This window comes from Mauremys mutica, chromosome 4, assembly GCF_020497125.1.
Source record: "Mauremys mutica isolate MM-2020 ecotype Southern chromosome 4, ASM2049712v1, whole genome shotgun sequence".
Classification (NCBI taxonomy): domain Eukaryota; kingdom Metazoa; phylum Chordata; order Testudines; family Geoemydidae; genus Mauremys; species Mauremys mutica.
In genome coordinates, this window is record NC_059075.1 from 84664002 (window position 1) to 84688341 (window position 24340).

At 41.3% G+C, this 24340-nt stretch overlaps 1 protein-coding gene across 1 annotated transcript in view; it reads left to right on the plus strand.

Moving 5' to 3' along the window:
- The window catches only part of NAV2 (neuron navigator 2), a 674749-nt gene that overhangs the window by 236850 nt on the left and 413559 nt on the right, over positions 1–24340 (plus strand). The window lies entirely within an intron of this gene.

Genomic DNA, 24340 nt, shown 5'->3' on the forward strand with positions numbered 1-24340 from the left:
ATACAAATAGGATAATCATATTTAGCAAATCAGACTTTCACACTGAAGAATATGGGGTGCAGTGTCACAATTTATGCGAGTAACCCTTATCGGATTTAATGATGGAGAAACTGAGGACTCTGCATGGCATGCTTGGGAATTCCATGAGGACTCTCACAATTTAGTAAGAAGCCTATCCATTGGCTCATCATCGTATTCAGCTCATGTAACCTTTCCTGTCAGAGGAATTGCTCTGAGGCATTACAGCAGGGGGAGGCAACCTATGGCACGGGTGCCGAAAGTGGCACATGAGCTGATTTTCAGTGGCACTCACAGTGCCCAGGTCCTGGCCACCAGTCCAAGAGCTCTGCATTTTAATTTAATTTTAAATGAAGCTTCTTAAACATTTTGAAACCTTATTTACTTTACATACAACAATAGTTTAGTTATATATTATAGACGTATAGAAAGAGACCTTCTAAAAAGTTTAAAATGTATTACTGGCACGCAAAGCCTTAAATTAGAGTGAATAAATGAAGACTCGGCACACCACTTCTGAAAGGTTGCCAACCCTTGCATTACAGTAACCTAGGACATGTAGTAATGTTGACACTTAAAACAAACTACAAAGACATTACTAGTGACTTGAACAATAGACACTGATAGTTTGTTTGTCCTCACGTTTTACTGTTGTAAAATATTCATGGCTGAAACTCAGGATTGTGAGCAAGTTCTAGTTTCAAGAATTACTAAACAGCACGTGTTTATCCCCAATTAAGTTATTATGACACAAAGACCATCTGTCGTGTGTGTGTGTGCCTTGTCTGAGAATTTGGTCCTGTGTATGGATATTCTACATATACGCTACACACAGGACCACATTCTCAGTCATTATATACATACAATATTAAATGTGCATATTTCTATTCTGATCCTGATGTTTGAATATAGGTGCTCCTTGCCTGCAAATGGAGACATTGCAAGGGACATAATTTCCCTGTATAATTTTATCTTCATAGTTCAGAGTCCCTAGTTTCTTCTGTCACCAATATTTGTTTCTTATTACTACACAACTGTCATCAACTCCTCAGCATATATGTATACAGGCACACGGGCAGAAAAGACAAAGTTGACACAATGTGTACACTGAAACACTCAGTCCCCAAAATCTGAGGCTCTCCCAAGCTCTTCCCCTTTGACACAGGGTTTGCACTATGTGCTGAAGGCCAACAAATTAAGGCTCCTTTGTACTACATTGGAGAGTAAGTTCCAGAGTCAAAGAACTTTTTCATTGAGAATATCCTGTCCCTTCACACATTTATCTAGAAGTCTAGCCTTTTTCTAGGTAAGAGTTCTCAGATCTTCACTGCTAAACATCTATATGAAAATCATTAGGACATCTAGATACGTTTGACAAAAACTATGTGTTGGGCATGGGAGCTCTGTCTGATGCAGCCTTTGGTAGGAAAGTTGCACAATTTTTCCTCAGATAATTCTGTACTATTTTGGGACATGCCAAATGTCTGAACTATGTTATATATAGTGTGGTTGTGCAGTCCCAGGATACTAAAGACACAAGGTGGGTAAAGTGTTATCTTTTATTGGACCAACTCTGGGAAAGGAACTGCCAGTGTCATAGCAAAATGCAAGGTGGAACACATTGTAAAGCAGAAGTACTTAGCACATATTGTAAGGGACTGTTCAAGGAAGAGTGGCCCGGTAACAACTCTGGAGTCATAGGACAAAAGGGGGGGAGGAGTGGGTAATGGATTGCTGTAATAAGCCCCAAACCCAGTGTGTCTGTTCAGTCTGTGGTTTTTAGTGTCTAGTACAATAACGAATTTAAGTTCCCAGGCTTTGCCTTTTGAAAGAGTTATGCATGTTTCCTTTGAGGAGAGGACTGATAGGTCACGTATAGAGTGATCGTCTTGTGAAGTGTTCACCCACAGGCAATAGGATGCTTTTGTCTTCTATCATTTCCCTGTGTGAGCTCATTTGAGTGTGTAGCGATTGCCTGGTTTCACCCACACAGTTGTGATCGGGACAGTTAGTGCACTGGATGAGGTATGCCACATGTTGTGATATGGAATGTGTAGGATCCATGCATCTTGAAAGGTGCGTTGTGGGGGGTGTTGTAGCAGCAGAGATGTGTGTTCTGGCAGGTCTGGTGAGTTGCTGTGTCCCACTAACCCTCTCTTTTTGTCCTATGACTGCCACTCTACCTTGAATGGTTCCTTACAATATGTGCTGCTAACTACCTATGCTTAACCAGCTGTTCCATCTTGTGGTTTGCTGTGATACTGGGAGATCCTTTCCCAGACCTTAAGAAGAGCTCTGTGTGGCTTGAAAGCTGGTCTCTCTCACCAACGGAAGTTGTTCCAGTAGAAGATATTACTTCACCCACCTTGTCTTGACTCTGTCTGGACTAGTATACAAAAACGAGAGTGGTACAATTCTTTATCGGCTTTTGTTTTATACCAAATCAGATACCCACCTTTGTCCTCAGTCAAGAAATTACCATATAAGGGAGTGTTTGATGTATAGTTTGTGGGTGTTTTGCAAGTCTCATTGTAGGATTCTGGCCTGATAAGCCTATTTTGTACAAGCAGCATTAGTGCTACATGAGCCTTTCTATGACTAGCCTCAGCTGGGGGCTGAAGTGAACATAAATGTACCTCCCTGACACCACCTTCTATGCCAGGTCCACACCGTGGGGCGAGGTGGCACCCACTACTCACAGAGACAGAGCATCTTGCTTATAATCTTTTCTCCCTTCAGATGGACCCTCCCCACCATGCAGTGGGGTTGGGGTATGGACATGAGTGTTCAGACAGACTATAATGTAAAATCCATGTGGGTATTAGATAGTCAGTTACCTAGCTGAGATATCAAAAGATACCTTGCCAAATGTAATTTTATTAGGTTACATTTATAGTTGAGATATTGAATTTGACTTTAAAAACCAGCCTCCCATTTTCAACCCACAAATAACTATGGTCACAATCACAGGCTCAAATGTTGGTAAGTACATATCTACCTACCTACTATTTGAGCACACTTAGGAAGTTTGACGCCTAATGGCCTTCCTTGGCACCTTATGACCTAAACAGAACTTAATTTGTGAAGAGGCCTTGTGCTGGACCCTCGGTCCACTGCAGTGATGTATTTCACCATTACTAAATAATATATGCCTTTCTGGGATATTTTCCAGTACATCCTTGATAACCAGTTGCTATAGTTTTCTCTCTGCTGTGATTTTCCTCCCACTTATGCTTAACTAAAAATAGATTTTGATGTCAATACTTACCTCAAACTGAGCAGTTCTTTACAAGGTTTGGTCCTTTAAAGGATCTGATAAATACTTTGACCTGCACTCTATGGGGTAGATATTTGTAAGCTGCTTTTTCAAATATCACATTAAGGTGCAGAGTGGGCTGATATATTGTTGGTTTCTTTGCTCGCCTCACTTTTGTTGTGCTCTCCCACCCCTAGTTCCATTCTGGTAATCAGTAATTAATTTATGGAATGAGGGTGGTTGCTCCACTGTGAATACAATGCCTGGGGAACAAAAGAATGAAGTAGACTTTGAAAAGAAACCAGATAGTGAAAAATGATTACAGCTTTCGTAATCATAGGTTTTCATAGCAGCAGGTTTCGTTTTGCACCACTCCAAAATCTAAAAACAAGATAGTAAAAAGAAATCTGCAGTACATTTTATTTGTGTATTTATTTTTATATATAAAAGAGAAGAAAGAAGTAAATGAAAAAACCTGGGATTTTTTTTCTCTATCTGGAAAAGCTTAGTTTTGAGCATAATTTAAATCACTACATCATTTTATAAAAAGAAAACAAATATCCACTCAAACTACAACAAACATGATTCACCATTTCCACCCAGCTATTTGAACAGGATTCTGGTATCTGATCCTGCTTCTATTCATCATGTCTTTGACTTCAGTGGGAACAGTTCAGGCTCAGGGTGAGGAAGATTTTCTGGCACTGATTTGCTTTTACTTCCAAAAAACCCTGTTCCAGTTGAAACAGAACATTTCCCTCATTCGGGGCTGAGGGTTGGGTGGCAAAAGTTTGCCCTGAGTCCCCTTTTCAAGAGGGCCCCCAAACCGAGTGGACTGTGTAAGAGAGCAGGTGATATCCTTTTCTAGATATTACCTTAGGCTCAGGCAGAACCACTTGAGCTTCTGTCCTCTTCTCTTTGAGGTTTCTACACTGTGAGTAGTTGCTGTCCCTTCTCAGTTGCAGCTGCTTGGTAGCTCCCAGCTCCTAACTCTCCTCCGTAAAAATGGGGCTGATTCAAGGTGGAGCAGGGAACACATTTTCAATGAATCAAAATCAATTTTTCTTAACATAGTCACCCTTCAGAGGTGACAATGTAGAGGTCTGGAAGTGGTTCTCAGGCCACAGGTTGACCAACAATTACCTAAACCTTTTATACGGCTTTCTTGGCAGGGGAATTTATTTTTCTGGATAAGAAAACTTTCATCCAATGTAATGTTTCTAGTTAAATTTGTTCAATCAGGGCAAATTGGGCTGATTTTTACTACTCTTCCTGATCCAGGTGTGAGACTCCTCATTCTCTTGTGGCACTTCAGTCTCTTACCTGATTGTTCGCATTCCCTCCTTCAAAAATTGCAGTTTTTACTAACAGGTTGACAGGCTTTTATTCACACTCTCCCTAATGGAGCTGATGATGTGATACAGGATGCCGCATGGGTGCATATCCCAGTTGTACATCTTACAGATCTTGGCAAGTATGTGCTTTTCATATAATAGAAAAGGCACAAGTGAGTAATTTAAACATATCCTTATTCCAGTGACTACAGTCATAGAAATCACACAAATGTAGGGCTGGAAGGGACCTCAAGAGGTCCTCTAGTCCATCACCCTGTGGTGAGGTAGGATCAAATATACTTAGGCCATCTCTGACAGGTGTTTGTCCAACCTGTTAATAAAAACCTCCAATGGCAGGGATTTCACAGCCTCCCTTGGAAGCCTATTCCAGAGCTTAACTATCCTTACAGTTAGAAAGTTTTTCCTAATATGTAACCTAAATCTTCCTTGCTGCAGATTAAGCTCATTAGTTCTTGTTTTACCTACAGTGGACATGGAGAACAATTGATCACCGTCCTATTTAGAACAGCCCTTACTATAGCTTAAGACTGTTATCAGGTCCCTCCTCAGTTTTCTGTTTCTTGACTAAACACTTAGGTATTTTTTTTAAACTTTCCTGACTAGTCAGGTTTTCTATACCATTATCATTTTTGTTGCTCTCCTTTGGACTCTCTCTAATTTGTCTACATCTTTCCTGAAGTGTGGGACCCAAAACTGGACTCAGTACCCCAGTTGAGGCCTCATTAGTGCTGAGTAGAGCAGGACAATTATCTTCTGTATCTTCATACCACATTCCTGTTAATATATCCCAGAATGACGTTCACCTTTATAGCAATTGAATTATATTGTTGGCTCATATTCAATTTTGATCCACTGTAACTCCCAGATACTATTCTGCAGTATTATCTAGTCAGTTATTCCCCATTTGTAGATGTGCATTTGATTTTTTCCTAAGAACAGTACTGTACACTTTGCTGAATTTCATCTTGTTGATTTCAGACTAATTCTCCAATTTGTCATGGTTCTTTCGAATTCTAATCCTGTCCTCCAAAGTGATAGCAACCCCTCCCAGCTTGCTGGTATTCACAAATTTTAGAAGCATACTTTCCACCCCAATATCCAAGTCATTATGCAAGTATTGAATAATACCAAACCCAGGACACACCCCTATCAGACTTGACGAGATATGTTCTCCCATTTTTACAACAAACCATTGAAAACTACTCAGTATGTAATTTGTGCCAGGAGTTGCCAGGGCTGAGCCCTGGTACCTGTAGGCTTGGCAGTTCATAGCCCCGACACCTCTGGGCTTGCCGCATCAAAGTAAAAAAATTGCTGAGCCCTGGCACATAATTGCTTGAGCTGCAGCACCTCTTTGATTACAAATTAAACATTGAAACCACTGAGTACATTTTTTTTCCCAACCATCTTTTAGAAATGGTACATTTTTCAGTATTAGAATTCACCAGCTGGAATGGGCCATTTTCACTGAGCCTGATCTCTTAGCACAGGCAGGGTGTTTAGGGGGAAAGCTGGGCTCCTTAAATTACTGGGACTCAGCCTAGTCATCATTCAAATGTTGGTTTAGCAGGATCCTATGTTTGCCAATAGCTGAATGCTCGGGTTAGACTCATGACATTAAATCTTTTATTCAAAGAAATAGGATATCAGACTAACAGCCAAATCTGCTAAGTGTTGTCAAAAGCTGTATTTTTCACTGTGGCGTTTTACACTGTGTAATGTGCTCTGATATGAATCATGAAGACAGGTGTCATTTTACATTAATTACACAGCCGCTCCTTCTAAAATACCATTGTAATGTTGACTGATTTTGTGGTACAGCATACCGAGTATATGTGAGGTGTGTGTTAAGTCCCCGGTTTATTGCAAAAAGTGATTGAAATTTGATGACTTGAGAGGAGCTGTGATTTTTTAAAATTAGACTGTTTAAAACACTTTTGTATATAGTAGCGCTATAGCCATGTCAGTTCCAGGTCTCCCTCACCAACCGAAATTGGTCCAATAAAAGATATTACCTCACCTTCCCTTGTCTCTCTCAAACACTTTTGGGTCTTTGGCTGGTTTTGCTAACCATCATTTAACACAAATGGCTGCATCAGCAGTTGGGGGAAAAACTCTTTGCTAAACATTCAACCCTGTCCTGGCTTTTCAATGAGATACTGAGGAGGCTCACTCATAAGCCACATTTAAGTTCTCCAGCACGTGCCCTAGAAAAAACCATATTAGACTCGACACGCCTCATATTTATAAAGTAAACAAGAAATGGGGAGGAGGACCCACATCTTTTAAAAACCAGCCAACCAACTGACCAAAAATTATTTCAGGCCCTTTTCTTTATACATCACAAAAAAATAAAATAAACATAAAATAAAAATTGCAGAGCCCTCCTCCCTTTATATTTAAAATTTGCAGATCACTTTTAACACAAAATCAAAAGGAACAAGCAGGTTAATTAGTTTTAAGAGTGAGTTGGACACATTTATGAGTGTGATTGTATGATGGGGTTGCTTGTGATGGTATGCAGCAGGGCTCAGCAGCCCTTGGGCTCACTTCTGGTTTGTCTTATGTTCCTAAAAGCTCATGCTTCAGGGCTTCAGCTGGACACTGGCAGGGGTTAGGAAGGGATTTCTTCCTCCCCTTCTCCATGTATTCTGGAAGGATTAAAAAAAAAAAATTCCTTCCTCTGAAGCATTAGGGATGGGCATAGCTGGAGATTGGACATTGGATGGGTAGGGCCTGGACTCTGAGATGGTACCAAGCATTCTCTCTTGCAGGTGCCTGGCTAGCTGGTTCTTGCTAACATGCCTAGTATCTGATTGATTGCCATCTGTGGCGCTGGGAAAGAATTTTCCCTAAATTAGATTGACAGTGATCTTGGGTTTCTTTTTTGCCTTCCTTTGCAATGTGTGGGTGTACATCACTTATCAGAATTATCTGGGTACATCTCACTTAACATTTCTCTGCCATTGCAGGTGCCTCTGGCACTGGTGCACCTCAGTCCCTCCTGTTCTCTGCCTGTCACCCTTCATATGTAACCCTAGTCACCTATGGGCTGTAATACTATGGTCTACTTTAGTTTCTTGGGTTTAGTGTGTGGGTGCTGAGTGGTGCTGGTGGCCTGTGCTATATAGGAGATCAGACTAGATGATATGGTGGTCTCTTCTGGCCTTACACTCCATGACTCTGATATTCTTAGCTCCCATCTCTGCAGCCAGGTACCTGCTTCAGCCAGTGTAATAACTGTACGTAAAATTTATGTAGCAAAGCCCTTTGCACCTTGCATCAAATATGCAAAGTTTCTATCGGTTTGTAAGGTGCAAATCACTATTGTACCTAAGCACTTATAGTACTACCAAGGTTCAAGTTTTATTTTGCAAATTTACCAGTATAATTGAAAGGGAAGGGGGAGTAATAAATAAATAAATTTTTATTCAACCAACCATGTCAAATTCCTGAAATTTGTTTGGATAAATCAATATTTTAGCAAAACATAGCTTGGAGGACAAAGGTCAAGAACATGGAATCTGTAGTTACCTTATGAAAGACTGAAAAAATACCATTTTTTCCCCCATCTCAACCAAAACACAGCATACTGCAGTCACTGTCTGACCTTCCAAGTTGCAGGCACATCCACATACATTGCAAATTCCGGGCCTGATCCAAAACCCATTGAAGTCCAAAGAAAAACCCATTAGCTGCCCTGGGCTTTGGACCAGGCCAGCATGAAAACCTTGCACAGCACTGAGGTGAGAAGTCTGGCTTCTCTGTGAGATAGGGTCTGAGGAGGCCATGGGTAGAGAGCAGGGAAGGACTAGGTTAGGGGAACAGTGGTGCTGGAAGATAGGACAGATTGTCTGTTGGTTAGGATTTTAGCCTGGGACTTGCGAGACCTAGGTTTAATTCCGACGCTCTGCTTCAGTCTTCCTATGTAATCCTAGATAAGTCATTTATCTCTCTCTTTCTCAGTTCCCCATCTGTAAAATGAAGATAACTTCCCTACCTCACAGGGTTGTTAGGGATAAATGCTTTAAAGATTGTGTGGTGTTCAGGTAAGCAAGTATGGGTGGGGGGGATATAAATATCCTAGAGAGACCAATTTCCTACTTCTGCTTTTGCCCACCCTCTCAGGCTGGTTGCTGAACTCCTCATGAACCACTGTACAGATAGGTGTACGTAGGTTGTCACTTGCTGCTTTTTTCCCACCTCCCTATTATATAGTGTACTAGCTTTTCTCCCCCAGCCTTCCAGGCCCTCATATTCACAATTGGGGCCTGCCTCTTCTCTAGCAATATACAGCCCCAAAGGGCTGTCCCTTCCAAAATCCCAGAAGAAATGTTATTCTGGAAAGGGGTAGGTTGGCAGGGGGAATTTTGAAGGCACATGGTAATAAATGTCAGATTTCCACGCTGAACTTCAGCCTCTAAGAACTTAAAACCCTCATGCTGACAACATCAGTAAAAGCAGGATTAGACAATATAAATTCTGCTCTCTTTCATTTCATGGAAATTGGGAGGGATTCCACTTTCAGTGGTGTCACTTAAATAGTAACTGTGAATAGAACATGGCCTTGCCTCTCTGCCATTGGCATCTTCCTCTGAAAAGCCTAGAAAACATTTATAAAATGTGATGCTTTGTTTCTTACTGCAGCACAAAGGCCAGTGTTTACGTTCAGTGCTACGGCATTCTGCAAGCATACCCTTCTCTGATGGCATCTAGTCAGATCGCAACAAGCTTAGGTCACTGTGCCTGCATTGCCAGAAGGGCTGGTTCTTATATACATCTCTGTGTGGGGGACGTAAGTGTCAGAAAGCTGAGTGAGGCTTTATTTGAATGGACATGTTTTCTTAAGAAATGACTCTGTGGAGCTTTAAAGCAAAACATTGTGTTCCTTAAGAGAGCTGTAAGGGTTGTTTTCTCACGAGGGAGGTACCTCTATTTAGGGGTAGATACAGACTGCTTACACAAAAGGGGGACAAGAACTGATAAATAATCCAACTTGAAAGTGTGTGCTTGGCAAGCTCCATTCTACCTGGCCCTCCACAAGGCTGATTACCATTTGGTGGGAACCAAGCTATCCTCCCATGGCATGCCAACTCATAGTATTTGGCCCCATGCTTATTTTCCCACACTATAGTCCTTTGTGGCTTGGGAGCATGTTTGTCTGTTTGCATGACTTTTTACTTACAAGCACATAAGTGACATGAATGAAGGTAAATGCAAAAATGCTCCTTGGATTGAGCATATGTTGGACTAAGAACTCTCAAAATACCCATTGTTCACTTACCTACATTTCTGCAATAAGCCTAAATATCATAAGAACATAAGAAAGGCCGTACCGGGTCTGACCAAAGGTCCATCTAGCCCAGTATCTGTCTACCGACAGTGGCCAATGCCAGGTGCCCCAGAGGGAGTGAACCTAACAGGCAATGATCAAGTGATCTCTCTCCTGCCATCCATCTCCATCCTCTGACGAACAGAGGCTAGGGACACCATTCTTACCCATTCTGGCTAATTGCCATTTATGGACTTAGTCACCATGAATTTATCCAGTCCCCTTTTAAACATTGTTATAGTCCTAGCCTTCACAACCTCCTCAGGTAAGGAGTTCCACTAGTTGACTGTGCGCTGCGTGAAGAAGAACTTCCTTTTATTTGTTTTAAACCTGCTGCCTATTAATTTCATTTGGTGACCCCTAGTTCTTGTATTATGGGAATAAGTAAATAACTTTTCCTTATCCACTTTCTCAACATCACTCATGATTTTATATACCTCTATCATGTCCCCCCTTAGTCTTCTCTTTTCCAAGCTGAAGAGTCCTAGCCTCTTGAATCTTTCCTCGTATGGGACCCTCTCTAAACCCCTAATCATTTTAGTTGCCCTTTTCTGAACCTTTTCTAGTGCTAGAATATCTTTTTTGAGGTGAGGAGACCACATCTGTACACAGTATTCGAGATGTGGGCGTACCATGGATTTATATAAGGGCAATAATATATTCTCAGTCTTATTCTCTATCCCCTTTTTAATGATACCTAACATCCTGTTTGCTTTTTTGACCGCCCCTGCACACTGCGTGGACATCTTCAGAGAACTATCCACGATGACGCCAAGATCTTTTTCCTGACTCGTTGTAGCTAAATTAGCCCCCCATCATGTTGTATGTATAGTTGGGGTTATTTTTTCCAATGTGCATTACTTTACATTTATCCACATTAAATTTCATTTGCCATTTTGTTGCCCAATCACTTAGTTTTGTGAGATCTTTTTGAAGTTCTTCACAATCTGCTTTGGTCTTAACTATCTTGAGAAGTTTAGTATCATCTGCAAACTTGGCCACCTCACTGTTTACCCCTTTCTCCAGATCATTTATGAATAAATTGAATAGGATTGGTCCTAGGACTGACCCTTGGGGAACACCACTAGTTACCCCACTCCATTCTGAGAATTTACCATTAATTCCTACCCTTTGTTCCCTGTCCTTTAACCAGTTCTCAATCCATGAAAGGACCTTCCCGTTTATCCCATGACAGCCTAATTTATGTAAGAGCCTTTGGTGAGGGACCTTGTCAAAGGCTTTCTGGAAATCCAAGTACACTATGTCCACCGGATCCCCCTTGTCCACATGTTTGTTGACCCCTTCAAAGAACTCTAATAGATTAGTAAGACACGATTTCCCTTTACAGAAACCATGTTGACTATTGCTCAAGAGTTTGTTTTTCTATGTGTCTGACAATTTTATTCTTTACTATTGTTTCAACTAATTTGCCCGGTACCGACGTTAGACTTACTGGTCTGTAATTGCCGGGATCACCCCTAGAGCCCTTTTTAAATATTGGCGTTACATTAGCTAACTTCCAGTCATTGGGTACCGAAGCCGATTTAAAGGACAGGTTACAAACCTTAGTTAATAGTTCCGCAACTTCACATTTGAGTTCTTTCAGAACTCTTGGGTGAATGCCATCTGGTCCCGGTGACTTGTTAATGTTGAGTTTATCAATTAATTCCAAAACCTCCTCTAGTGACACTTCAATCTGTGACAATTCCTCAGATTTGTCACCTACAAAAGCCAGCTCAGGTTTGGGAATCTCCCTAACATCCTCAGCCGTGAAGACTGAAGCAAAGAATCCATTTAGTTTCTCCGCAATGACTTGATCGACTTTAAGCGCTCCTTTTGGATTTTGATCATCAAGGGGCCCCACTGGTTGTTTAGCAGGCTTCCTGCTTCTGATGTACTTAAAAAACATTTTGTTATTACCTTTGGAGTTTTTGGCTAGCCGTTCTTCAAACTCCTCTTTGGCTTTTCTTATTACACTCTTGCACTTAAGTTGGCAGTGTTTATGCTCCTTTCTATTTGCCTCACTAGGATTTGACTTCCACTTTTTAAAGGAAGTCTTTTTATCTCTCACTGCTTCTTTTACATGGTTGTTAAGCCACGGTGGCTCTTTTTTAGTTCTTTTACTGTTTTTTCTTAATTTGGGGTATACATTGAAGTTGGGCCTCTATTATGGTGTCTTTAAAAAGGGCCCATGCAACTTGCAGGGATTTCACTTTAGTCACTGTACCTTTTAACTTTTGTCTAACTAACCCCCTCATTATCATGTTGGCAGATTGAAACTACTGAGCCCTCCTCCCATGCTTAAAAATAGTCTGGCATGTATATAAGGCCTTTCGCTGTAAAAGTTCTCAAAAGCACAGTGCAAACTATGGGCCTGATCTGGAGATCTGAATCTTATTTGGTCCTTACTCAGGCAAACTCCCTCTGAATAAGGACTGAGTGAGAATCTCAGGCTTTTGCTCTGAATGCATATGGGAATTTTCTCTGGTCTGAGCGTGAGTGAGGGTGCATCACACCCTGTAACAGTGGGGGAGACGAGGCAGACAAGACCATTTGGGGAAACGTGTGCAATTGTAAAAGGAGCTGTGGGATCTTTGCTGTTCATGCGGAGTGCGTAGGCCCTTGGTTTTTAAGGGCTCCTTTGAAAGACACCCCACTACAGAAATTGTATGGAACATGATCGAATGATGTGGGTAGAGTGAACCTTACCAACTTTGAATGACTGAAGAGAAAGAATATAGGCTTTTAAAACCTGGTGTTTAGATCCTCTGTCCAGAACAATAATACGCAAGAAAAGAAACACACCTTAAAGAACAAAACTCACAATATTAAGTTCTCCTTGTAGTTACAATGTTACATCAGCTTAACTGAGAGGAGAATTTAGCCCTCTGCAGGTTAAGGGAATAGGTCTTGAATGAGCCACTGCCCCTCCCTTTATGTTTTGTAATAACAGCCTGAGCTGCTGCATTTGAAGGTCATTGAGAAGGTGGTGTTCTTAATGTATTTGAAGCATCAGTTCTCAATGACTTTACTCTAAATGCTGTAAATTCCCATAGTATCAAATAGCCCCGAAGCCCATTGCTGACCTTAGAATGAGCTGGTCTACTGGGCACACATTGGGCTGTAAACATTACGACGATTCACTGTCTTAAATAAATTTGTTTTTACGACTGGTTGTGACGTGTCTCTGTATTTATTGATGTGTAATTCTCTGTTTGCATTCAATCCAAGACAAAAGTGGGGTGAAATATGCTACCTCTAACGGTAAGAACACACATAAGCTATCTAAAGAGCCTGATGGAGCAAAGGTACAAGGTTAGCTCTGAAGCTGAGACTCCCTCAGTGCAATAAAAAGCATTAGTGGTAAGTCATAGATGTACAGCACATGAATGGGTGTAAATAGGGAGAGATGTTTTGATAGGGCTGAGTACAAGGGGCCACATTGGTTCCTGGTGTAACTCCACTGAGTTGAAGGGATTTGGCCCAGTATGGTTATCACAAGATGAACTTGTGTAACTGTGTTTATTGTCCATGAACAGGTTTATAAGTTGTAAAAGTATCAGTATCTAACAGAGCACAAAAATAGATTTTTAACAGAAGGGTTCTATGAGTCAGTGGGGGAGACAGGATGGACAAACTTGCTGTGCATTGTAATAGACAGGAGTACGTCGATAGTTTAGGGAACAGTGCCATTCCTGTACCTCCAATCCATTTTAAATAATCCTCCCTTACATTAGTAACTACTTGATCCAGAGGTATAACGGTAGGCATAATGGAGCTGTTTGCCAAAATTGTCATGAATAGCTGAACTGAGGGGAAAAAGATGTTTTGTCAGATTTGTGACCAGTGGAAAATGTGGCTTTATTTCCTCTGTGAGTGTCCCTCCCCTTTTTTCTGGAGAAACTGTGCAAAATGCACAGCCAGAATTATCTAAAGAGGAAACCATGCCACTCTCATGTCCTACATTGTGATTTTTGGAGGCCCCCAACTAATGAGAGTCTAATGAGATGTCCCCTAGCCTCCTTCCAGTTGTTAGCCTCTCCAGAATGAAGATAAATTATAATGAACTACCTCTCCCAACAGGCACATGCTGTACTGTCGGCATTCTCAATAAATTTTCAAAACAGCGTGATTAGCAGAGTTAGCTTTAGTCTACGATTTCAGAACCGTGGGGGCTTCAGTCCTTTTATGTTAATTATTTAAATTAAATGGACTTATAACTTTAAAAAATAGATCCTAATTGCATTGTGAGCATGTTCTTTGAGTGCAGGCTGGGGCATTTCACTGAAACACAAGCTGTGCTTTCAGCATTTGAATTAGTGTGGTGCTGCCAGTGTCTTTCATTGTTGGCTTTCCCTCAATGACAGTCATAAGGTGATTTCAGAGTTCCGGTGAATGCATTAAATGGTTTGGAGAGCTGCCTGCCTCTCTTTATCTTTTTTTCTTTTGAGTGTGACATTTAAGAATATAACTCCCCCCTCTTCCTCTCCTAATCTGAAAATGGCCTCCTTGCTCAAACCTTGCCTCTCACATTGTGTTCCCCTGCTAATGTTTGTTTTATTAACCCCCTTCTTTCTCTGGCAGCACACACAATGACGTAGCATCCAAGGCACCTTTCCAGGCTATGAAATTTTACAAGCAATACACAGTGGAAACATTTACAAATCAGTTCCAAGACACACACACGCTGTGTGTATATACTCAATTGTAGATGTTCAGAGCTGTTCCTTAGGATTTCTATTTGTTAACTTGTTAAGAGTTTCTTTTCATGTGCCCATTGGGGAACTTTTCTTTCTGCAGGCCAAGTGACAGCAGGTTCCTCTGGGAAATGAAATGACTAGTTCAAAACTTGGTATCTCTCAAAGCGATACTAGAATCCTTAAGCACCAGATTGCTGTATGTTGACAAGGAGAGAATTTGCAGTGTGACCTGGTCCTGCGTTGCTGGATTGTCCTTGCTATATAATAATCTGTTAAAGTGATTGGCTGCTCCAGGTTTAAGGTGCTGACTGGGCACTCAGCCTATTCAATCTCTTAATGAGATTGTTTTCTATTGCTTCGGTGAATCAGAACTTTTGCTGAAGAGACAAGACTTTCCTGAAGTTCGATATTTGCTACATTAAAAGCGCTTGCACTTTTAGTCTCTTCGGAGCAGGAGAGACTGGAGGCCATGTGCCAGCATGGGGAATGGATGTAATTACTATAAAAAGTAACACTCTACCCTCCACAAGGGGAAAATGACACTGTTTGGGTTTTATGAGGTCAGAGTAATTTTAATAGTTTGAAATTTGATTTTATTGAGTGTGTTACGTGGAATTTTAAAAAACTTGCAGTTAAGGTATTGGCTCAAATTAGACAGTATCCCTTTGGTTTTGTGGTAGATTATCAGATTCTCTTAAAAAAGATAATCAGAGATAGGTTTAAATCAAAACTGCATATCTGGAAAAGCAAAAATTTTGCAGGAGTTCCATTCCAGATTCGGATCTGACTTTTGCAGCTGGGCTTATTTTTTTAATGGACTGAACCCATCAACCTGTATCCAAAACTGCTTGAATTAGACGTCCAGATCCTGAGCTAAATGTTCTGGTTTGAGCCCCTCTCTGGGATTTAGTGTGAGAAACTGTTCTGTACCTGGAGTACCTTTTTAAGAACCCCTGGGATTTTACTCATCTAGTCAAGTGCCAATGAACAGTGTGTTCCTTTTTTGAGAACTATAACTGGCAGTTGTTCAAGATCCCATATGTCAAATAGCAATGAATACAGAAGTGGAGATGCTAAGCCAACTTTTTTGGCACAAGATTGCCCCCAAGCTCATTTGAATCCATCAGAGGTAAAGCAATAAATTTAGCAGCATGTAAATACATCCTTCTTTATTGTCATATTGCAGTAACCCAAGTCAGCTTGCTTCTCTGTAGCTTTACCAGAAAGGCTGTGATTTAATTCCAAAATAAATGCAAAATAAGGGAAGCTTCATAAGAATGGGAAATAATATTGGGAAAGCTTGGAATAGTTGCAATAATATATATTTTTAAATTCACAAGGATTGCTGTTATTTTGAAGGCTGAATTCCAGGCATGTTGTAAGATTTATGTTTTTATGCTGGCAACTAATGGGCTGTTGCCCACTTCTGCATACAGAAATCTTTTAGGGAATCTTGAAATAAGGAAGATTAACCAGCTAGAGTCGGACACAGAGAGCCCTTAATTATAAGCTCTTTGGAGCAGGGGCCATCTTTTTGTTTTATGTTTGTATGGTACCTAGCATAATGTGGTCCTGGTCCATGACTCAGGTTCCTAATAAGCCATTTGCAGGTCTTAACCACCCTGGAATATATTGTTCTTTAGAATGATTTACACCAATGGTGGCATCTTACAGTAGTTGACAAGTACTCTGTGTTACATTTCTATTCGGACTATTCTGATCCAGTTTAAGACAATATTGCATGCTACTGCTGAAATATTGACCTAATGGTGTAATGGAAAAGCAAGGCATAGCCAAGCCCAGTCCTCTGATTTCCAGGTCAGCAGCATCTGCGAATGATATGAAGTCAGCATGCTTGGGTCTTGCTTCACCACAGCACTTAATGTGGGCTTTAAGTCCCATTGATTTCAATCTGATTTATGAACCTGTTTAAAGATAAGCACATGCTTAAGTGGTTTGTTGAATCATGGCCCCAGGCTTGTCGTAGGAGGGGGAAATAGTGGTTTTCCTGTTAGGAATGCCGTCTGATCATCAAAGAATTTGTTTGACTAACTCCATCATGAGTAATATGCAGCTCTCTTGGCTGGGAGAGAGGGTGAATCTTGAAAGACTTTCTTATAAAGAAAAAAAATAAGTATGTAGGTTCCAATTTTCAGTTGGCCTCCAAATTTTGCAGGCAGTCCAGATGGAATTCACAAAGTACAAGTAATTACCCATTTTGGCACTCATGTACACAGTTAAACCTGAAGAAAAATAGTCCCCAGTTGTCAAATATTTAGACTGGTAGCAAAACACATTTGAATAAGGCAGCCATTGCATTTTTTATTTTCTGATTGTGCCTAGGTTTTAGAATACATGTTACAGTGGGCTCACCCAAACATAGAAGCCCATATGTGCTGCAAGACATCTAATGAACCAGAATCTTCTCAATACACAATGTTGAAAAATGTTTACATTATTTATGCTGTATCCATCTGCAAGTAAGCTGCACAGCAATCTTGCCTTTGGCTTATTGTTTTACTAAATTCAAATGTTGCCTATAATCTTCTGCTACAAGTACATGTAAGGGAAGACATTACCCACCCCCTCAAAAAAATCTAGGGCGCCTCGCCTATACCCTACCAAAGACTCAAGGTGTGACCAAATCAATTTAGGCCCTCCCACCCTTTCCCTTGTGAGGGCTCAGGGTGTAAGGCACCTATCCTTACTCATGGGGCTTAGGAAGAAACCTGATCAATATAAGTACTCGCCCTTTCCCTCAGGGCTTTATGATTCTGTGGAACCTTTTCCCAGTGAGAGAGCCTTACACAGCAGTGCGCTAAACATCTATTTATTAGCAACATGCACAGAATACATATACCAAGCAAATCTCTTATGTTCACCACTCCCAATATACAGACAAAATTCACCCAATGGCCAGTCAGGATCCTCTCCTCTGGGGGTTCCGGTGATGCCTCTGTGCGTCACGGTTGTGCAGCGGGGTCAAAGTTCTAGCAGCTTGATGTTAAATTCCAGTCCAGAGATGGTTCCCAAAGAGCATGTTTTTGGGGGTTTTTTTGGTTACATTATATAGGTAAAACTAGCTACCTCCTTTAACTTCTCTAAACCTATCACATTATTCAGTACCCCTAGGTAACATGGGTAAAATTTAACCAATCACACACTGATACCTATGTTTTCTCCTTCCTGCTCAACTCTTTTTACATTTTATCTCTCATGCCTAAATTGTAACTTATTTATGTCCTCCTTTGTGCAGATGGTCAGCATAAATTCACTGATCAGAGCTTCTCTGATCTATTTTACCAAATCTTGGGGTCTTTCTGTTTCCTCCTTAAACTTCCCAGCATCTGGGTGTCTCTACTTTACAACCCTTGGTGTTATAACTCCTGTTAGGGACATTCCTGAGGTGGGGGCACCTTAGCAGTAGTGGAGCATTTCTTCCCCCCTCCCCCCCCCCTTAATTTTAATGTTGAAATCCCTGAGTTTCACCCCAGGCTGGTTTGGTATGAGGTGAGTTAAATCTCAGGCCTACAGACACGACACAATTAGAAGGAAATAATGAACAGGCTGCAAATTTATAGAAACAGATCGGGTTACAAAATAAACAAAAGCCAGTAGATCTTATGGCAATGGAGCGTCACAGTTGCAGAAACCTGATGGTCCCAGGACTATTTGGCTCTTATCCTCCCTGAATCTGGCCATTTAAAATAGATAATTGTGTACTCTTGTGGAAGGTATTGGAGTAGCTACTAAGTTAACTGGAGATTTTTTTCAAACCCTTGAGGTTTGAGATCCAGCAATAGGTTGGGAAGCACCTCTCCAATTTCAATAATTTAACTCTCCTGCATGGCTACCTGCCTTTTTCCAAATAACACACGTTGCAAAAAAGTTTCATACCAACAGGTAGAACCCACACAGTGAATCTGCATTCCTGATGTAAAAACAAAAAATACTGTGGTTTACTACAACAAATAATAAATTAAATATAATGTAACACAGTAATATAGTGTAAACATGGTAAATAATACAAACATACTGTACATATAGATTAGGTGTTCCGTTGACTTCTCCAAAACATCCTACGTGACCACATTTATACTGGCATGTGTGGGGATTCCAACGCATCTCACTGAACTTGTAACAAGCCTCTGCTGTCAACAACAGATCACGGTACAAATAACAGGGGTGCCAGTGAGTGCTTTTTTCCACTGGGCAGGGTGTGAGACAAGGGTGCATTATGTCCCCAGTTCTTTTCAACATGAACACAATTTATTGTGAGACAAGCTCGGGAAGGTTTTAATGAAGTGGAAGGAGCTGGGATTTCCATTGGTGGGCACCTCCTAAAGGATCTGAGATATGTTGATATGATTCTTTTTGCTGCGACCATTGATGCCATGCAATGAATATTGGCATCTGTAAAAACAGTTAATGAGGGATACGGACTATACCTGAGTGTGGTGAAAACAAAATGGATGTATGTTGACATGATCAGTACTAACAGGTGTGATGGGGAGCCCTGTTTGTCGAGCCGGGCTGCCTCCGTTGGCCCAGCGTGAAGTTGGTATACTCTGTCATGCAGGTGTTGGGATTCCCTGTTAGATCAGGTAATTGCAGCAAGGTGGACTCCAGACCCCCTGGGTGGGGCTGAGCAAGCAAACAGTCTATGGCCCCTAAGCTTCTGGGCTGGGGCAGGCAGTAGCAATTGGGGTTCTGGTCCTCTAGGCAGGGCGGACAGTCTATGGGCCCTGAGCCTCCAGCTGGGGCCGAGAGCAAGCAGCAGCCAGACCTAGTGGCCTGTGGGGTGTGGTAGGGTAATCCAGTCCCACCCGCTCCACTGGGGTGTGATCCAGGGCCCTATGAAGTCAGGGACTTCCCCATTAAAGGTTTAGGCATCGGCTTCTACTACATTCCCTGGATCACTTCCTTCCACAACTTGCATCCCAGGCATTTGCTTGGCTGGTGGCAGCTTGGCATCCCCATCTGTCTCCACAGTTGGAGAGTCTGGGTTCACAGGCTCTACTGCCTGGAGTGTCTCCAGCACCTCTGCAGAAGCCTACAGTACATGTCCCCCTCTACTCCTTCTTCCTCCTCAGGTAGCCCCAACTGAGCTGGGCTACTTATTTTTATCTGGCTCTTACATCTGGAGTATGCACAGCAGGGGAAAGGGGGCGTGGCCTCCTGGGCCCACAGTGATTGGTCCGTCCCTGTTGGCCCTGTGTGGGGTTGGTACACCCTGTCACAACAGGATACAATCCAACATCATGAATAATGGTCAAGGTGTAGAGGTAGTAGATGCATTTAATTATTGGGGAATCATGCAACCCAATCAAGGAGGCTGCTCCAGAGAAATCAGAGGATGACTAGGGATGGCTTGATCAGCCATGACCTACCTTAGGAAAATGTAGAAAAAACATAGCATCTTGAAATGTACAAAAGTTTGACTTGTGGAAAACTTAATTTTGTCCATTTCCAAAGCAACTTGTGGATATGAATCCTGGGAAACTAATCCTGCTAACGAGGAAAACTGAAGACTGTCAGATGTGGTGCTGATGAAGATTCTCATGTATCTCCTGGGTGTTAAAGAAGATAAATGCTCCTATTAGAAATATTATTGGAGAGAAGCCGACTGCTTTTGGAAATCAACAAGTGCAAATTTATGTACTTTGGGCACATTGGCATAGAGGTGGAAATAACCTTGACAAAGTTATCATGTAAGGAATAGGGGGCAGGTCATTGTAGTATGGTGTGATCAGCAAGGAAATGGATACATGGCGTATGACAGATCAGTTTGGAGGTCATCTGCTGAGTGCCTAAAGGTAAGGATGGATCAAGAATGCTTCAGAATATTCTGCTGTGATGTCACCAGTATTCAGATATAAACTTCCGTATTTCTAACTAACACTACTCCACTCTAGGGTAGGCAAGCTTGCTCAAAGGTGGGATAAAGGAAAATGGGTTGGTGTTTGGCAGCTCTACTCATGTACAGAATCTGTCTCTGAGTCAGCCAGCCGATCAATTGCTGTTGCCCTTCAGGATAAGTAATAGGGAAACCAAGTGGGTTGACTTTAAAATCAGTGACAGTTATTAGTTAGCTGGCCAGGAACCTATTGGATTACTTGTGCTGTCTTCTCCTTCCATGACAATTCCAGTAATACAGCCATGCCTTCCAGGATAGGCAGGACAACTTAGCACCTCATACATTTCCTTGTTTGTTTATAGTGAGATGCTATGTAGGCCAAATGGGGTGATGCTGCTCTTTCCAAAACTTAGTTTTTCTTTTAATTGACAATAATTTATTGAATTTTAAATATAGTCAGCAACACAAGAAATGAGATCTCATTTGAGGCCAAGACAGTATAACACATTCATCGTATCAGTCAGTGACAGATAACTGAAGATATGCCCATGTAATTGCAAACAAAAATATGCCTAATAAAATAAAAACAGAAATTGAACTCTCTCTGCTAATCCACATGGTCCTTAGGCCCATCTATTCAAAAGAAACCTGTTGCCCCTGTTAATAGTTTCTGGTTCAAATAGATTCTTCATTCGAACTGAGCATAGGTACAATGCTCTTTGCTGCCGCCTAGTTGTAGGGATAGGTTTTGGAGACTTCTAACAGATCATGATAGCTTTTAAGCAGCAACTAACAAATAGGGTAGGAGCTTTTTTGGTGTTAAGAAGATGCAGTTTCCACAAACAAAGCCAGCAAAGCCAAAAGAGTTGGCATCCCATTTTTCGGACTTGAAACAGTCCCAGGTCTTTAAGCTATATCCTTATTTTTGCAATGACGGGTGGCCTGAATAATTCGGGGGGCTAATTCTCTGGGGTGATGGATTATGTTTTCCAAGTCAGAGAAAGGAGGTGGTCTGTGTCCTGAACCCAGGATTTTTGTAACACAAGTATTATGGGGACTGTTCACTACCAACCTTTGCAAAGTTTTCACTTCACTTTAGGATTCAGAGAGGAATCCAAACTGATCTGCAGATGGGAAGGCCATCTTCTTCCCTTTCCCTGGAGCTGTGATTGATAAGGATGATGATAAAGCCAAAAATAAAAACATTGTTAAAAAAAAAAAAAGAAAACTCAGTTCAGTTGCTAAGTGATGACAATATAATTCCTTAGCACATCATTTACAAAACCAAAGCACTTAAAGGTCAGGAAAGCAGTAGATAAGGACAATATAAGTTCTACTTTGCCAACATGATAAATGAAATATTCTTATCTCCTATAACGAAAGGCTAGTAAAGGCTCCTCTGGGGCCCTCTTCAGTTAATACACACCTTACAAAATATGGCAGGTAAGTGTTAGACTCAACTTCAGAACACAACTTACTTCATTCTATAGCCAATATTGAAGCCATTAGGTTGCTGTACCTCACTTCCATGGCACTCATTTTTTTGTGCCTTAGTTAGCCCATCTAAAAATATGTAGCTGATACTTTTGCACTTGCCTGGTAGCTTTCTGGCTGGGTACTTTACCAAGATAGGTTAGCAGTATTATCCCCATATTACAGGTGTCCTAAGCACAGAGATTTGAGTCAGCTTGTATAAGGGGCATTGTAGATAAACAATGATAAGCAGGTTCTGTGCTCATCTCAGGCACAAGTTTAACCATTGGCAAACCATTTAAACTGTGTTCCTCAGTTACCCTGCTATGAAATGGACCTTTGCACATCCTCTCTAGCAGAGGTAGCATTTGACTGAAGAATGCAGGAGGAAGAGACATTTTACCAGATCCTGGAGCTTCCCCTTCCTTTTAGAAAGTAACTCCAGCCTACCCAGCGGACACACTGTAATATTTTGCATTTCTATAGCATTTTGTTTCTGAGCTGCCTGCAGTTCTATAACAGTGCAGCACTTCACATATGTTAATGGATTAAGCCATTCAGTATTCCTATGAGATATGTAAATATTATTATCCCCATTATATAGAAGGGAAACTGAGACACAGAAAGGAAAAATGATTTTCTCAATGTACAGCAAGTGAACCGTCATGGAACCCAGGAGTCCTGGATCCCTATTCTAACCACTAGGTGGCACTTTTTTCCTATAACTACCCAGATGGTTGGTCTGAAAATTCATCAGAACATTACAATGTGATTTCTCATTAAAACCACTTGGATATAGATAGTTTTTCAGCATAACATACTGAAGACAAAGGTTGTCATGGACTACAGTCTTCCTTACTTTAAAAACAGCAAGAATATGATTAGATTCTAAATGAACAGCATTCGCTATTACATCAAGATATGAAGGCAACTGTAAAGAAAGAATCAAATGCCTTTGATATCAACACTAGGGTGAAAGAGGGGAGTGTCATAGCCCCCGTGCTTTTTAACATCTACTTTTCATTCCTGCTTCTTCACACATTTATGGACAGCAGTGATGGCATTTATCCCCAAACCAGACTAGATGGAGGCTTATGTAATATTGCAAAGTTGCGAGTGAAAAGCAAGGTGAAGGTTAGTTGTGAGACATTTCCAGATTGCAGATGATGTGGTCTTGGTTGCCCACAGTGAATCTTTTCTGCAAAATCTCTTGGGTAGTTTTTCTGCGTCATGCAGGAGCTTTGTGTTGACAATTGGTTTCCAGAAGACTGTGATCATGTTCTTGGGGGTGGAAGAACCAATGCCTGACATTCTGGAGGGTAAATTGCTTAGCGTCATTGACAGCTTTTGCTACTTGGGGTTTTATGATCAGCAGGAATCTTGACCTTCAGCTTGAACTGACTAACAGAATTTTGGGCTGTTACAGAAATGTGCGTGGAATAACAGCACACTATTGACTAAGGTGAAGATGCAAATCTACAAGACTTGTGTGCTATCATCAGGGTTCCGAAATGTGGACTACGTATGCTAGGCATGGCAGAAGACTGAACAACTTCCATGTGAACTGCCTGCGCAAGATCCTGAAAATAAAGTGGAAAAACCAAATACAGAGGTGCTGGGGTGTGCAGGACTGGCACATTTAAAAACCACTATTCAGAGAAGGAGGTTGCAATGGTTTGGTAATGTCAGAAGAATGGGAGGAGACTGTATTGCCAAGAATATTTTGTACAGTGAGATTCGTGATGGCTATAGAAAGTGGGGTCACTCTTTAGGTCGGTACCATGATGTGTGTAAAAATGATATGAAGTCGTTCAACATCAATGTAGAAAGCTGTGAGGAGTGTGCAGAATACCGTCCAATCTGGAGGAAATATCTGGCACTGGGTGCAGCTCAACATGAAGTGGCTTTGATCCAGAGTATGGAAGCAAAGTGAGAAAGAAGAAACAGCGTGCCGTAATCTTGGATTCCAACTCAGACAACACATGAATCTGTGAAACTTGTAACTAGCTGTGTCGCTCTCGAATTGGGCTTGTCAGACATAAGCTGACTCATTGGGCATGTGACTAGACCTCTTACATGTATGATCCAGCGGCTCGATGGTTGCCTACGATAACAAACGTGCAGACTGTGACCTTAATTGAATGAGGGGAAATTATCTTCCATTCAAATGTACATAGAAAGGTCCCTGCTTCTCTCTGAGCATACTTGTCTCTCTAAGCTAAGGATGCTGGAGCTTAATGGCCCAGAAGATGAAAAGATCAAGCAGGCAGGGGGAAAAGCGGGAAAGAAAAGGGGAAAAAAGAGTTAACTTACTTTGACCTGCAATAATCTAGAAAATTTTAGACAGTT